This window comes from Drosophila santomea, chromosome X (genome assembly GCF_016746245.2).
Source record: "Drosophila santomea strain STO CAGO 1482 chromosome X, Prin_Dsan_1.1, whole genome shotgun sequence".
NCBI classification, from domain to species: Eukaryota; Metazoa; Arthropoda; class Insecta; order Diptera; family Drosophilidae; genus Drosophila; species Drosophila santomea.
Genome location: NC_053021.2, coordinates 22,613,175 through 22,631,256, shown reverse-complemented (window position 1 = coordinate 22,631,256; position 18,082 = coordinate 22,613,175). Strand labels below are relative to the sequence as shown.

Below are 18,082 nucleotides of genomic sequence, written 5' to 3'. Positions count from 1 at the left end.
TAATGTTTTTCATATATAGTTTTTAATATTATGAATAAAATTATTATTTTATCCAATAATATACCATATGCTTATAAAAATTTATAAACAACTTAATTAGCATAGTCTTACAACCCTCAACCATATGTAGTCCAAGCAGCACTATAAAATTAATTAAAGTACATAACAGCATGGACTGCGATATGCGTTCAAAATGTCGATGTTCATGTGTCCTGCAGTTCACACGATGACGCACAGTTTGCTGCGTTCTTCATCGACCCATGAGCCGAGTGATCCACCGCTTAGAGTTTTATAATTTATTTCTATATATTGTCAATAGTTTTTTTATTGAAAGAAATTAAAAATACACCATTTTACTGGCATATATCAATTCCTTCAATAAATGTATTTTTATACCTAAAATAAATGCTGCGAAATGTCTTAGTTTCATATAAGCATTATGTATCATGTAATTATATTTTATTTGTATTTAACCAATATGGGCGATACATACTGCAATTTATATAAAACATTAACCTGATGGATGCCAGGTACAACATTGTATATTTTAGGTTGTTGCATTAGCCAACGTATGCTCATAACTTAGATGAACAATACATATTCGCAACGCGTGTATATTATGGTCCATATACACACAAATTTTTTGTTACCATTTTTATTTGATTTCGAATGTTCGAATTATTAGGAAATACATTGTTTATTTTTATTTGAATGCCGTTTATTTAATTTAATGTTGTGAGCCAACGATACCCATCACACAACATTAAGTTTTAATAGAAATGTTAAAATGTGGTCACCAGTCACTTTTAACATACATATGTGGTAATGTGGTCCCCAATCACATTACCTTTGTGGTTGCCAGCCACATTTATTTATTATATAAATATATCAATATTTTGTTTGATTCCATTGAGAAATCAATCAATTGAATATTATTGTGTTAGATAATATTCATATATAAACGCATTTGCAAATAATCATAAATCATGTGCATTTCTAAAGTAATCTCATCATTCATATATCATATGCTTTTGTAATTTGGTATTTTGGTAAATTCAATTTATTTGTATTATAACAAATGTGTTTATTAACGGTAAGGATATTATACAATAATGATCCTTCCGCAGGTTCACCTACGGAAACCTTGTTACGACTTTTACTTCCTCTAAATAATCAAGTTCGGTCAACTTTTGCGAAACAACCGTAACACGCAAGGCGTCACAGTGATCACGTCCGGAGACCTCACTAAATAATTCAATCGGTAGTAGCGACGGGCGGTGTGTACAAAGGGCAGGGACGTAATCAATGCGAGTTAATGACTCACACTTACTGGGAATTCCAAGTTCATGTGAACAGTTTCAGTTCACAATCCCAAGCATGAAAGTGGTTCAGCGGTTTACCCGGACCTCTCGGTCTAGGAAATACACGTTGATACTTTCATTGTAGCGCGCGTGCAGCCCAGGACATCTAAGGGCATCACAGACCTGTTATTGCTCAATCTCATTATTGCTAGACGCAATTTGTCCATTTAAGAAGCTAGTGTCCTTATAATGGGACAAACCAACAGGTACGGCTCCACTTACATAAACACATTCAAACACAATAAACATTTTACTGCCACCATGAATGAAGGCTATATAAGCTTCAGCACCATAATCCTGAAGATATCTATTTAATATATTTGAGTCTCGTTCGTTATCGGAATTAACCAGACAAATCACTCCACGAACTAAGAACGGCCATGCACCACCACCCATAGATTCGAGAAAGAGCTATCAATCTGTCTTACACACTTATGTTCGGACCTGGTAAGTTTTCCCGTGTTGAGTCAAATTAAGCCGCAGGCTCCACTCCTGGTGGTGCCCTTCCGTCAATTCCTTTAAGTTTCAGCTTTGCAACCATACTTCCCCCGGAGCCCAAAAGCTTTGGTTTCCCGGGAAGCGACTGAGAGAGCCATAAAAGTAGCTACACCCAATTGCTAGCTGGCATCGTTTATGGTTAGAACTAGGGCGGTATCTGATCGCCTTCGAACCTCTAACTTTCGTTCTTGATTAATGAAAACATCTTTGGCAAATGCTTTCGCTTAAGTTAGTCTTACGACGGTCCAAGAATTTCACCTCTCGCGTCGTAATACTAATGCCCCCAAACTGCTTCTATTAATCATTACCTCTTGATCTGAAAACCAATGAAAGCAGAACAGAGGTCTTATTTCATTATCCCATGCACAGAATATTCAGGCATTTGAAGCCTGCTTTAAGCACTCTAATTTGTTCAAAGTAATAGTACCGGCCCACAATAACACTCGTTTAAGAGCACTAATGCAGGTTTTTAAATAGGAGGAACATATGAAAAAATACAAGTATTTAATCACATATAAGAACTCCACCGGTAATACGCTTACATACATAAAGGTATAGTACTAACCACAATTGTAAGTTGTACTACCCGTATGAAGCACAAGTTCAACTACGAACGTTTTAACCGCAACAACTTTAATATACGCTATTGGAGCTGGAATTACCGCGGCTGCTGGCACCAGACTTGCCCTCCAATTGGTCCTTGTTAAAGGATTTAAAGTGTACTCATTCCAATTACAGGGCCTCGGATATGAGTCCTGTATTGTTATTTTTCGTCACTACCTCCCCGAGCTGGGAGTGGGTAATTTACGCGCCTGCTGCCTTCCTTAGATGTGGTAGCCGTTTCTCAGGCTCCCTCTCCGGAATCGAACCCTGATTCCCCGTTACCCGTTGCAACCATGGTAGTCCTAGATACTACCATCAAAAGTTGATAGGGCAGACATTTGAAAGATCTGTCGTCGGTACAAGACCATACGATCTGCATGTTATCTAGAGTTCAACCAATAAAACGATCTTGCGATCGCTTGGTTTTAGCCTAATAAAAGCACATGTCCCATAAGGTTCATGTTTTAATTGCATGTATTAGCTCTAGAATTACCACAGTTATCCAAGTAACTGTTAACGATCTAAGGAACCATAACTGATATAATGAGCCTTTTGCGGTTTCACTTTTAATTCGTGTGTACTTAGACATGCATGGCTTAATCTTTGAGACAAGCATATAACTACTGGCAGGATCAACCAGAATAATGTTTCTTTCTTCATATTTCATTCATATTTTTTGAATTGAAATAAGTAATATAAATATTATAGATTTCCATTTTATATAAATTTCCGTTTTTTATTAAATCTATTTTAAATCGATTACGGCCATTTTTATATAGCATTCGTATTCGTAAATTCCATTCATGTTTTATACCATTATATATATATATTTCCATAATATTGTATATTTATATTATACATATTTCATTCTAAAATATTATTTTGTTTCCAACATACATAATTATTGTATCCACACATGTATAATTTTTGTTTAACCAATATAAATATTGAGTTAAATCATTTGCATTTTGATGATAAATTTAAAATTTATCTTTTTCCATATAACTCTCTGGTAATATATAACATAAAACCGAGCGCATATGATATTCATATATAAAATTTGGTAATTTTTCCATAATGTAATAATATCAATATATTTATTATACCGGGGTAACGATATAATATTTCCTTTTATGGCGTGGTAATAAATTATTAGTTTATTATCTTCATTATTATTAATAAATAATAATGCCTGCCGTCAAAAAATTAACGATAATATATGGAAACGATTTGTTATTCTATGTATAATAGAAACTTGACTTTTGTTTCAACGATATTATCTAAGGGCGTATATTCTTATTAACCGCGGAGCCAAGTCCCAAATGTTCATAAGAACCTGAGAAACAAATTTGTACGGAAAATAATATACTATATTTGTAAGTAACCAATATAATGAGATAGGTCGGCAACCAGTGCCTTCCTACCTAAATAGTAGTTTTGAAACCCGCTGTCATTAAAAATTAACGATGTTATATGGAAACGATTTGTTATTCTATTTATAATAGAATACTTGACTGTTGTTTCAACGATATCATCTAAGGGCGTATATTTTTATTAACCGCGTAGCCAAGTTCCCAAATGTTCATAAGAACCTGAGAAACAAATTTTTACGGAAAATAATATACTTTATTTGTAAGTAACCAATATAATATATAAAGCGGGAGGTCAGCAACCACTGCCTACCTATAGTAGTTTTTGAACCCGCTGTCCTCAAAACGGGTATTTTCAATTCTGTTTGGCATCCAACATATAGGATATTCTCTTATATATCAAGAGAATACAGTAATATTATATTAATATTTCCTTTATTCATATATAATTAAATATATTTTTCCATTATTCATACGATAAATATTCATTTCCATATGATTAATATTTAATTTCCATATAATATTGTCGAAATCATATAAATACATAAGTTTCGAACAATACGAGAGGTCGGCAACCACTGCCTACCTATAGTAGTTTTTGAACCCTCTGTCGGTACCAGCCTTGCTTACACTACTATAACCTTTCACGTATATGGGCTATTCCTATAATTCTAAGAGAATATAGGAATATTTTATCATTTTTTCATTTATACTATACATACGATAAATATTCATTTCCATATGATTAATATTTAATTTCCATATAATATTGTCGAAATCATATAAATACATAAGTTTCGAACAATACGAGAGGTCGGCAACCACTGCCTACCTATAGTAGTTTTTGAACCCTCTGTCGGTACCAGCCTTGCTTACACTACTATAACCTTTCACGTATATGGGCTATTCCTATAATTCTAAGAGAATATAGGAATATTTTATCATTTTTTCATTTATACATACGATAAATATTCATTTCCATATGATTAATATTTAATTTCCATATAATATTGTCGAAATCATATAAATACATAAGTTTCGAACAATACGAGAGGTCGGCAACCACTGCCTACCTATAGTAGTTTTTGAACCCTCTGTCGGTACCAGCCTTGCTTACACTACTATAACCTTTCACGTATATGGGCTATTCCTATAATTCTAAGAGAATATAGGAATATTTTATCATTTTTTCATTTATACATACGATAAATATTCATTTCCATATGATTAATATTTAATTTCCATATAATATTGTCGAAATCATATAAATACATAAGTTTCGAACAATACGAGAGGTCGGCAACCACTGCCTACCTATAGTAGTTTTTGAACCCTCTGTCGGTACCAGCCTTGCTTACACTACTATAACCTTTCACGTATATGGGCTATTCCTATAATTCTAAGAGAATATAGGAATATTTTATCATTTTTTCATTTATACATACGATAAATATTCATTTCCATATGATTAATATTTAATTTAATTTCCATATAATATTGTCGAAATCATATAAATAATTTCGAACAATACGAGAGTCGCAACCACTGCCTATATAGTTTTTGAACTCTGTCTACAGCTTGCTTACACTACTATAACCTTTCACGTATATGGCTATTCTATAATTCTAAGAATATAGGAATATTTTATCATTTTTTCATTTATACATACGATAAATATTCATTTCCATATGATTAATATTTAATTTCCATATAATATTGTCGAAATCATATAAATACATAAGTTTCGAACAATACGAGAGGTCGGCAACCACTGCCTACCTATAGTAGTTTTTGAACCCTCTGTCGGTACCAGCCTTGCTTACACTACTATAACCTTTCACGTATATGGGCTATTCCTATAATTCTAAGAGAATATAGGAATATTTTATCATTTTTTCATTTATACATACGATAAATATTCATTTCCATATGATTAATATTTAATTTCCATATAATATTGTCGAAATCATATAAATACATAAGTTTCGAACAATACGAGAGGTCGGCAACCACTGCCTACCTATAGTAGTTTTGAACCCTCTGTCGGTACCAGCCTTGCTTACACTACTATATACTATTCTATAATTCTAAGAATATAGATATTTATCATTTTTCATTTATACATAATATTATTTCATATGATTATATTTAATTTCCATATAATATTGTCGAAATCATATAAATACATAAGTTCGAACAATACGAGAGTCGCAACCACTGCTACCTATAGTATTTTGAACCCTCTGTCGTACCAGCCTTGCTTACACTACTATAACCTTTCACGTATATTGGCTATTCGTATAATTCTAAGAGAATATAGGAATATTTTATCATTTTATCATGTATACATACGATAAATATTCATTTCCATATGATTAATATTTAATTTCCTTATATTATTGTCGAAATCATATAAATACATAAGTTTCGAACAATACGAGAGGCAACCACTGCCTACCCTATGGTCGGCAACCACTGCCTACCTATAGTAGTATAGTATAGTATAGTAGTACTATAACCTTTCATATGTATGGGTTTTTTTTATATCATACTAATAGAAAATAGAAATATTCCATCATTTTTTCCTTTATATATATAAAATTATATTTATTTTATTAATTTTTCCTTTATTATAATATGATAAATATTTATATATACTTATATATTTTTTCCTGTATTCATATAATATATATATTTTTTTAATATGTATATTATTTAAATTAATATACTTATATATTTTTTCCTGTATTCATATAATATATATATTTTTTTTAATATGTATATTATTTAATTTAATATACTTATATATTGTCTGTATTCATATGATAAATATTTTTTATTTTCATATGAATGTTTTATATTTAATATACCTATAGTATTGGGGTTTCTTTCAAATACTATAAGAATATACGAATATTTCATATATTTTTTCTTTAGTCATAATAAAGTTATAATTTCTATTATAAGAGAAGGACACCACTTTCATTAGCGTCACTAAATTGATGACAAGCTATTTGGCAACCTGATAGAATTTCGTAGTCTTTATTTCTATCATTAGTAGATGGGGACAATTTCATATGCGTCACTAAATCGATGACGAGCCATTTGGCAACCTGATAGAATTTTGTAGTCTTTATTTCTATCATTAGTAGATGGGGACAATTTCATATGCGTCACTAAATCGATGACGAGCCATTTGGCAACCTGATAGAATTTTGTAAAGTCTTTATTTCTATCATTTGTAGATGGGGAAAATTTCATATGCGTCACTAAATTGATGACGAGCCATTTGGCAACCTGATAGAGTTTTGTAAAGTCTTTATTTCTATCATTAGTAGATAGTAGATAGATGGGGACAATTTCATTAGCGTCACTAAATCGATGACAAGCTATTTGGCAACCAGATAGAATTTTGTAGTCTTTATTTCTATCATATGATATATAATATCATATATCGCGTCCAGTCGGTCGGTCAGTCGCGTCCAGTCGGGGTGGCCGGCTCTCGAGGGCACTGCGCTTGCGCGCTAACCCTTGAAAAACCCACAACAAGTACACACGAGTACTCAATGGTCTTATTTATTTCGAATCATCAAGCAAAGGATAAGCTTCAGTGGATCGCAGTATGGCAGCTGCTCAACCACTTACAACACCTTGCCTGTTACAAAAGTCGTTTACAATTGATTCTAGGCTTTGTCATTGTATTAAATAATGCTTTTATATGTAACTAGCGCGGCATCAGGTGATCGAAGATCCTCCCAATTTACTATGTTACAAATTACATTGGCATCACATCCATTGTCGTTTATAAAGTAAATTATAAACTTTAAATGGTTTAGAAGCCATACAATGCAAATTGCCCCTTATTTATCATTGCAGTCCAGCACGGATACGACCTTAGAGGCGTTCAGGCATAATCCAACGGACGTAGCGTCATACCACTGTTCGCTCGAACAAGTATTGTGCCATTGGTCCGTACCTGCGGTTCCTCTCGTACTACGCAGGAATGCTGTCGCAACAACGTTTTGTCATTAGTAGGGTAAAACTAACCTGTCTCACGACGGTCTAAACCCAGCTCACGTTCCCTTGCATGGGTGAACAATCCAACGCTTGGTGAATTTTGCTTCACAATGATAGGAAGAGCCGACATCGAAGGATCAAAAAGCGACGTCGCTATGAACGCTTGGCCGCCACAAGCCAGTTATCCCTATGGTAACTTTTCTGACACCTCTTGTTAAAAACTCTTTAAACCAAAAGGATCGATAGGCCGAGCTTTTGCTGTCCCTGTGTGTACTGAACACCGAGATCAAGTCAGCATTTGCCCTTTTGCTCTATGTGTGGTTTCTGTCCGCACTGAGCTGGCCTTGGGACACCTCCGTTATTATTTGAGAGATGTACCGCCCCAGTCAAACTCCCTACCTGGCAATGTCCTTGAATTGGATCATACCTGAGTAATTGGAGTTATACCAAATTTTCAAATCAAAAATACATAAATGCATCGTTTTATTAAAGAATTTGTTTGCGATTATATAACAAACTCGTGATACTTTGATCAAGAAGCTTGCATCAAAACCCAATACCATAAGATATAATAAATATATCCGTATAATGGCTAGGAAATGATACACGTTCCATTTAATCAAGTAAGTAAGGAAACAATAAGAGTAGTGGTATTTCATTGACGATACCAAACCGAGGTCTAATATCTCCCACTTATTCTACACCTCTTATGTCTCCTTACACTGCCAGATTAGAGTCAAGCTCAAAAGGGTCTTCTTTCCCCGCTAATTATTCCAAGCCCGTTCCCTTGGCTGTGGTTTCGCTAGATAGTAGATATGTGATTTCGGATCCCTCCGAACTTGTTTACGTGGCGTGTTCACATTGAAGGGATTACAACCACGACATCCAAGATGCATTAGTCTGGATACGCCAACGTCCGGTCTGGAAGCTATAGCTATGTACATAGCGACCACCGGTCGCAGATCGAGTGCTTGCGAGCAGCACTCCCCTGCTGAGGAGCGAGATCTACCTAAATCTCTATGATCTAGGTCACAGCACCGATTTGCGTAAACCATCCCGTAACTCAAACGTCGAGCACGAAGCTCTACCCGCGATATGGTACAACCACAGCCCACATCTCCACTAGGGCCTACCTCAATGAGCACCTTGGAGAGCTACTCACCGTGGTCGAATTAGAGGTGGCGGCTCACTCTTGGCTCGACAGCACGGGCGGAGCGACTATAGCGTATTAGTCGCTCCTACGAAAGCAACAGCGACTGTGAGGGACAGTAGGAATCTCGTTAATCCATTCATGCGCGTCACTAATTAGATGACGAGGCATTTGGCTACCTTAAGAGAGTCATAGTTACTCCCGCCGTTGACCCGCGCTTACTTGAATTTCTTCACTTTGACATTCAGAGCACTGGGCAGAAATCACATTGTGTCAACACCCGCTAGGGCCATCACAATGCTTTGTTTTAATTAGACAGTCGGATTCCCCAAGTCCGTGCCAGTTCTGAATTGATTGTTAATTGATAATCGTTATAATTAATAAGAACTAATTGGTTTAACCCAAATAGTATTCTTAAAAATTTTAGCAAGAAAGTTCCACAATTGGCTACGTAACTAAACTATCCGGGGAACAAGAAACTAACATAAATGCTAGAAACTCTATTTACCCAGAACGAGCACATAAACCATGTTATTGTTTCCCAATCAAGCCCGACTATCTCAATCTTCAGAGCCAATCCTTATCCCGAAGTTACGGATCTAATTTGCCGACTTCCCTTACCTACATTATTCTATCGACTAGAGACTCTTCACCTTGGAGACCAGCTGCGGATATTGGTACGGCCTGTTGAGAAGTTTGCGTGTCCCCACCATAAATTTTCAAGGTCCGAGGAGAAAATATCGACACAACAGTATATGTCATGCTCTTCTAGCCCATCTACCATATCTCTCTGCGAAAGACTTCCATGGTAGTACGGCTATAAAACAGAAAAGAAAACTCTTCCGATATCTCTCGACGGCTTCTTTATGGTCGTTCCTGTTGCCAGGATGAGCACGAGGCCCATATTTAATAACAAACGGATACTCAACAGGTTACGGAATTGGAACCGTATTCCCTTTCGTTCAAAATTATTCAAGTGTATTATAATTATTCGCTTTTTTATGTAGTTTGGCATTTTTGTTTTACTTGAAAATTTTCGGCTTTCGCCTTGAACTTAGGACCGACTAACTCGTGATCAACCACTGTTCACACGAAACCCTTCTCCACTTCAGTCCTCCAAGGTCTCATTCGATTATTTGCTACTACCACCAAGATCTGTACCAATGGCAGCTCCATGCAGGCTTACGCCAAACACTTCTACGCATACCATTGTACCTTCCTACTCACTAAAGTTTCAAAATTTATATCACAAGTAATATAAATCATCTACTTTAGCGGTAATGTATAGGTATACAACTTAAGCGCCATCCATTTTAAGGGCTAGTTGCTTCGGCAGGTGAGTTGTTACACACTCCTTAGCGGATTTCGACTTCCATGATCACCGTCCTGCTGTTTTAAGCAACCAACGCCTTTCATGGTATCTGCATGAGTTGTTAATTTGGGCACCGTAACATTACGTTTGGTTCATCCCACAGCGCCAGTTCTGCTTACCAAAAGTGGCCCACTGGGCACATTATATCATAACCTTGAACTTCATATCAAGAAAGTTAAGGTTCTTACCCATTTAAAGTTTGAGAATAGGTTAAGATCGTTTCGACCCTAAGGCCTCTAATCATTCGCTTTACCAGATAAGATTATTTTATATAATATTAAAATGCACCAGCTATCCTGAGGGAAACTTCGGAAGGAACCAGCTACTAGATGGTTCGATTGGTCTTTCGCCCCTATACTCAATTCTGACAATCGATTTGCACGTCAGAACTGTTTCGGTCTTCCATCAGGGTTTCCCCTGACTTCAACCTGATCAAGTATAGTTCACCATCTTTCGGGTCACAGCATATATGCTCAAGGTACGTTCCAGTTAGAGGCATAAATAATATAAATATACATTATACATAACTATATAGAACGCCCCGGGATTGTGTTAATTAGCTATAAATAGTTAAAAAACTAATCCCATTAGTGGTCAAGTTAATTACGCTATTAGGTTTATATCCCAATAACTTGCACATATGTTAGACTCCTTGGTCCGTGTTTCAAGACGGGTCCCGAAGGTATCCTGAATCTTTCGCATTGTTAATCATACAAGTGCATATAATAAACATAAAAATCAATGATAATTATGCCATTATATAATTCCGAAAAATTAACGCACTGTAATCATATAAATCTATCAGCACTTTATCAAATTAATAACATTTATTCTGTTTTAAAATGCAAGCACTTTAATTTGAATAAACTATAAGTTATATTTTATGATAAATTTGGGATATGCTAATAGATTACAATGTCCTTATATGGAAAAAATGCACACTATCCTTATAATATTATTTAAATATTACAATTTTAATGATGAATTTTCCATAACGGATATTCAGGTTCATCGGGCTTAACCTCTAAGCAGTTTCACGTACTGTTTAACTCTCTATTCAGAGTTCTTTTCAACTTTCCCTCACGGTACTTGTTTACTATCGGTCTCATGGTTATATTTAGTTTTAGATGGAGTTTACCACCCACTTAGTGCTGCACTATCAAGCAACACGACTCTTTGGAAACATCATCTAGTAATCATTAACGTTATACGGGCCTGGCACCCTCTATGGGTAAATGGCCTCATTTAAGAAGGACTTAAATCGTTAATTTCTCATACTAGAATATTGACGCTCCATACACTGCATCTCACATTTGCCATATAGACAAAGTGACTTAGTGCTGAACTGTTTTCTTTTCGCTCGCCGCTACTAAGAAAATCCTTGTTAGTTTCTTTTCCTCCCCTAATTAATATGCTTAAATTCAGGGGGTAGTCCCATATGAGTTGAGGTTGTATATAACTTTTTATTGCCATTAATTCTTAATATATAATGATAAAACATTTTAATAAATTCGTTGTAATATATCCATTATTTCTTGTAGCATAGTATTATCCATTAACGAACCAACGAAGAATAATAATATAACCAAGTTTTTTTCTATTTTCGAATCATTAATAAGAGACAATCCTAGATGAAAAATAATTCAATTTTTTATGCTAGACATTTCTCAGTATTATTTGATTGAAAAAGAAAATATTTCTCTTCGTTTTTCACATCCAAATGTGAGGATAATGTTTTTCATATATAGTTTTTAATATTATGAATAAAATTATTATTTTATCCAATAATATACCATATGCTTATAAAAATTTATAAACAACTTAATTAGCATAGTCTTACAACCCTCAACCATATGTAGTCCAAGCAGCACTATAAAATTAATTAAAGTACATAACAGCATGGACTGCGATATGCGTTCAAAATGTCGATGTTCATGTGTCCTGCAGTTCACACGATGACGCACAGTTTGCTGCGTTCTTCATCGACCCATGAGCCGAGTGATCCACCGCTTAGAGTTTTATAATTTATTTCTATATATTGTCAATAGTTTTTTTATTGAAAGAAATTAAAAATACACCATTTTACTGGCATATATCAATTCCTTCAATAAATGTATTTTTATACCTAAAATAAATGCTGCGAAATGTCTTAGTTTCATATAAGCATTATGTATCATGTAATTATATTTTATTTGTATTTAACCAATATGGGCGATACATACTGCAATTTATATAAAACATTAACCTGATGGATGCCAGGTACAACATTGTATATTTTAGGTTGTTGCATTAGCCAACGTATGCTCATAACTTAGATGAACAATACATATTCGCAACGCGTGTATATTATGGTCCATATACACACAAATTTTTTGTTACCATTTTTATTTGATTTCGAATGTTCGAATTATTAGGAAATACATTGTTTATTTTTATTTGAATGCCGTTTATTTAATTTAATGTTGTGAGCCAACGATACCCATCACACAACATTAAGTTTTAATAGAAATGTTAAAATGTGGTCACCAGTCACTTTTAACATACATATGTGGTAATGTGGTCCCCAATCACATTACCTTTGTGGTTGCCAGCCACATTTATTTATTATATAAATATATCAATATTTTGTTTGATTCCATTGAGAAATCAATCAATTGAATATTATTGTGTTAGATAATATTCATATATAAACGCATTTGCAAATAATCATAAATCATGTGCATTTCTAAAGTAATCTCATCATTCATATATCATATGCTTTTGTAATTTGGTATTTTGGTAAATTCAATTTATTTGTATTATAACAAATGTGTTTATTAACGGTAAGGATATTATACAATAATGATCCTTCCGCAGGTTCACCTACGGAAACCTTGTTACGACTTTTACTTCCTCTAAATAATCAAGTTCGGTCAACTTTTGCGAAACAACCGTAACACGCAAGGCGTCACAGTGATCACGTCCGGAGACCTCACTAAATAATTCAATCGGTAGTAGCGACGGGCGGTGTGTACAAAGGGCAGGGACGTAATCAATGCGAGTTAATGACTCACACTTACTGGGAATTCCAAGTTCATGTGAACAGTTTCAGTTCACAATCCCAAGCATGAAAGTGGTTCAGCGGTTTACCCGGACCTCTCGGTCTAGGAAATACACGTTGATACTTTCATTGTAGCGCGCGTGCAGCCCAGGACATCTAAGGGCATCACAGACCTGTTATTGCTCAATCTCATTATTGCTAGACGCAATTTGTCCATTTAAGAAGCTAGTGTCCTTATAATGGGACAAACCAACAGGTACGGCTCCACTTACATAAACACATTCAAACACAATAAACATTTTACTGCCACCATGAATGAAGGCTATATAAGCTTCAGCACCATAATCCTGAAGATATCTATTTAATATATTTGAGTCTCGTTCGTTATCGGAATTAACCAGACAAATCACTCCACGAACTAAGAACGGCCATGCACCACCACCCATAGATTCGAGAAAGAGCTATCAATCTGTCTTACACACTTATGTTCGGACCTGGTAAGTTTTCCCGTGTTGAGTCAAATTAAGCCGCAGGCTCCACTCCTGGTGGTGCCCTTCCGTCAATTCCTTTAAGTTTCAGCTTTGCAACCATACTTCCCCCGGAGCCCAAAAGCTTTGGTTTCCCGGGAAGCGACTGAGAGAGCCATAAAAGTAGCTACACCCAATTGCTAGCTGGCATCGTTTATGGTTAGAACTAGGGCGGTATCTGATCGCCTTCGAACCTCTAACTTTCGTTCTTGATTAATGAAAACATCTTTGGCAAATGCTTTCGCTTAAGTTAGTCTTACGACGGTCCAAGAATTTCACCTCTCGCGTCGTAATACTAATGCCCCCAAACTGCTTCTATTAATCATTACCTCTTGATCTGAAAACCAATGAAAGCAGAACAGAGGTCTTATTTCATTATCCCATGCACAGAATATTCAGGCATTTGAAGCCTGCTTTAAGCACTCTAATTTGTTCAAAGTAATAGTACCGGCCCACAATAACACTCGTTTAAGAGCACTAATGCAGGTTTTTAAATAGGAGGAACATATGAAAAAATACAAGTATTTAATCACATATAAGAACTCCACCGGTAATACGCTTACATACATAAAGGTATAGTACTAACCACAATTGTAAGTTGTACTACCCGTATGAAGCACAAGTTCAACTACGAACGTTTTAACCGCAACAACTTTAATATACGCTATTGGAGCTGGAATTACCGCGGCTGCTGGCACCAGACTTGCCCTCCAATTGGTCCTTGTTAAAGGATTTAAAGTGTACTCATTCCAATTACAGGGCCTCGGATATGAGTCCTGTATTGTTATTTTTCGTCACTACCTCCCCGAGCTGGGAGTGGGTAATTTACGCGCCTGCTGCCTTCCTTAGATGTGGTAGCCGTTTCTCAGGCTCCCTCTCCGGAATCGAACCCTGATTCCCCGTTACCCGTTGCAACCATGGTAGTCCTAGATACTACCATCAAAAGTTGATAGGGCAGACATTTGAAAGATCTGTCGTCGGTACAAGACCATACGATCTGCATGTTATCTAGAGTTCAACCAATAAAACGATCTTGCGATCGCTTGGTTTTAGCCTAATAAAAGCACATGTCCCATAAGGTTCATGTTTTAATTGCATGTATTAGCTCTAGAATTACCACAGTTATCCAAGTAACTGTTAACGATCTAAGGAACCATAACTGATATAATGAGCCTTTTGCGGTTTCACTTTTAATTCGTGTGTACTTAGACATGCATGGCTTAATCTTTGAGACAAGCATATAACTACTGGCAGGATCAACCAGAATAATGTTTCTTTCTTCATATTTCATTCATATTTTTTGAATTGAAATAAGTAATATAAATATTATAGATTTCCATTTTATATAAATTTCCGTTTTTTATTAAATCTATTTTAAATCGATTACGGCCATTTTTATATAGCATTCGTATTCGTAAATTCCATTCATGTTTTATACCATTATATATATATATTTCCATAATATTGTATATTTATATTATACATATTTCATTCTAAAATATTATTTTGTTTCCAACATACATAATTATTGTATCCACACATGTATAATTTTTGTTTAACCAATATAAATATTGAGTTAAATCATTTGCATTTTGATGATAAATTTAAAATTTATCTTTTTCCATATAACTCTCTGGTAATATATAACATAAAACCGAGCGCATATGATATTCATATATAAAATTTGGTAATTTTTCCATAATGTAATAATATCAATATATTTATTATACCGGGGTAACGATATAATATTTCCTTTTATGGCGTGGTAATAAATTATTAGTTTATTATCTTCATTATTATTAATAAATAATAATGCCTGCCGTCAAAAAATTAACGATAATATATGGAAACGATTTGTTATTCTATGTATAATAGAAACTTGACTTTTGTTTCAACGATATTATCTAAGGGCGTATATTCTTATTAACCGCGGAGCCAAGTCCCAAATGTTCATAAGAACCTGAGAAACAAATTTGTACGGAAAATAATATACTATATTTGTAAGTAACCAATATAATGAGATAGGTCGGCAACCAGTGCCTTCCTACCTAAATAGTAGTTTTGAAACCCGCTGTCATTAAAAATTAACGATGTTATATGGAAACGATTTGTTATTCTATTTATAATAGAATACTTGACTGTTGTTTCAACGATATCATCTAAGGGCGTATATTTTATTAACCGCGTAGCCAAGTTCCCAAATGTTCATAAGAACCTGAGAAACAAATTTTTACGGAAAATAATATACTTTATTTGTAAGTAACCAATATAATATATAAAGCGGGAGGTCAGCAACCACTGCCTACCTATAGTAGTTTTTGAACCCGCTGTCCTCAAAACGGGTATTTTCAATTCTGTTTGGCATCCAACATATAGGATATTCTCTTATATATCAAGAGAATACAGTAATATTATATTAATATTTCCTTTATTCATATATAATTAAATATATTTTTCCATTATTCATACGATAAATATTCATTTCCATATGATTAATATTTAATTTCCATATAATATTGTCGAAATCATATAAATACATAAGTTTCGAACAATACGAGAGGTCGGCAACCACTGCCTACCTATAGTAGTTTTTGAACCCTCTGTCGGTACCAGCCTTGCTTACACTACTATAACCTTTCACGTATATGGGCTATTCCTATAATTCTAAGAGAATATAGGAATATTTTATCATTTTTTCATTTATACATACGATAAATATTCATTTCCATATGATTAATATTTAATTTCCATATAATATTGTCGAAATCATATAAATACATAAGTTTCGAACAATACGAGAGGTCGGCAACCACTGCCTACCTATAGTAGTTTTTGAACCCTCTGTCGGTACCAGCCTTGCTTACACTACTATAACCTTTCACGTATATGGGCTATTCCTATAATTCTAAGAGAATATAGGAATATTTTATCATTTTTTCATTTATACATACGATAAATATTCATTTCCATATGATTAATATTTAATTTCCATATAATATTGTCGAAATCATATAAATACATAAGTTTCGAACAATACGAGAGGTCGGCAACCACTGCCTACCTATAGTAGTTTTTGAACCCTCTGTCGGTACCAGCCTTGCTTACACTACTATAACCTTTCACGTATATGGGCTATTCCTATAATTCTAAGAGAATATAGGAATATTTTATCATTTTTTCATTTATACATACGATAAATATTCATTTCCATATGATTAATATTTAATTTCCATATAATATTGTCGAAATCATATAAATACATAAGTTTCGAACAATACGAGAGGTCGGCAACCACTGCCTACCTATAGTAGTTTTTGAACCCTCTGTCGGTACCAGCCTTGCTTACACTACTATAACCTTTCACGTATATGGGCTATTCCTATAATTCTAAGAGAATATAGGAATATTTTATCATTTTTTCATTTATACATACGATAAATATTCATTTCCATATGATTAATATTTAATTTCCATATAATATTGTCGAAATCATATAAATACATAAGTTTCGAACAATACGAGAGGTCGGCAACCACTGCCTACCTATAGTAGTTTTTGAACCCTCTGTCGGTACCAGCCTTGCTTACACTACTATAACCTTTCACGTATATGGGCTATTCCTATAATTCTAAGAGAATATAGGAATATTTTATCATTTTTTCATTTATACATACGATAAATATTCATTTCCATATGATTAATATTTAATTTCCATATAATATTGTCGAAATCATATAAATACATAAGTTTCGAACAATACGAGAGGTCGGCAACCACTGCCTACCTATAGTAGTTTTTGAACCCTCTGTCGGTACCAGCCTTGCTTACACTACTATAACCTTTCACGTATATTGGCTATTCGTATAATTCTAAGAGAATATAGGAATATTTTATCATTTTATCATGTATACATACGATAAATATTCATTTCCATATGATTAATATTTAATTTCCTTATATTATTGTCGAAATCATATAAATACATAAGTTTCGAACAATACGAGAGGCAACCACTGCCTACCCTATGGTCGGCAACCACTGCCTACCTATAGTAGTATAGTATAGTATAGTAGTACTATAACCTTTCATATGTATGGGTTTTTTTTATATCATACTAATAGAAAATAGAAATATTCCATCATTT

General features: G+C 34.3%; 4 non-coding genes and 1 pseudogene across 4 annotated transcripts; all 5 read right to left on the bottom strand.

The window, feature by feature from the left end:
• Positions 1–110: 110 nt before the first annotated feature.
• Positions 111–289, bottom strand: LOC120457442. Its single transcript, XR_005616965.1, has one exon. It is a non-coding gene; the product is annotated as a 5.8S ribosomal RNA (ribosomal RNA).
• An 821-nt stretch (positions 290–1,110) lies between these two features.
• On the bottom strand, positions 1,111–3,105 carry LOC120457436. The gene has a single exon (XR_005616961.1). It is a non-coding gene; the product is annotated as a small subunit ribosomal RNA (ribosomal RNA).
• Positions 3,106–7,413: 4,308 nt separating this feature from the next.
• LOC120457439 lies at positions 7,414–11,823 on the bottom strand (annotated as a pseudogene).
• Positions 11,824–12,210: 387 nt separating this feature from the next.
• On the bottom strand, positions 12,211–12,389 carry LOC120457441. The gene has a single exon (XR_005616964.1). It is a non-coding gene; the product is annotated as a 5.8S ribosomal RNA (ribosomal RNA).
• Positions 12,390–13,210: 821 nt separating this feature from the next.
• LOC120457435 lies at positions 13,211–15,205 on the bottom strand. Its single transcript, XR_005616960.1, has one exon. It is a non-coding gene; the product is annotated as a small subunit ribosomal RNA (ribosomal RNA).
• Between the last annotated feature and the right edge of the window lie 2,877 nt (positions 15,206–18,082).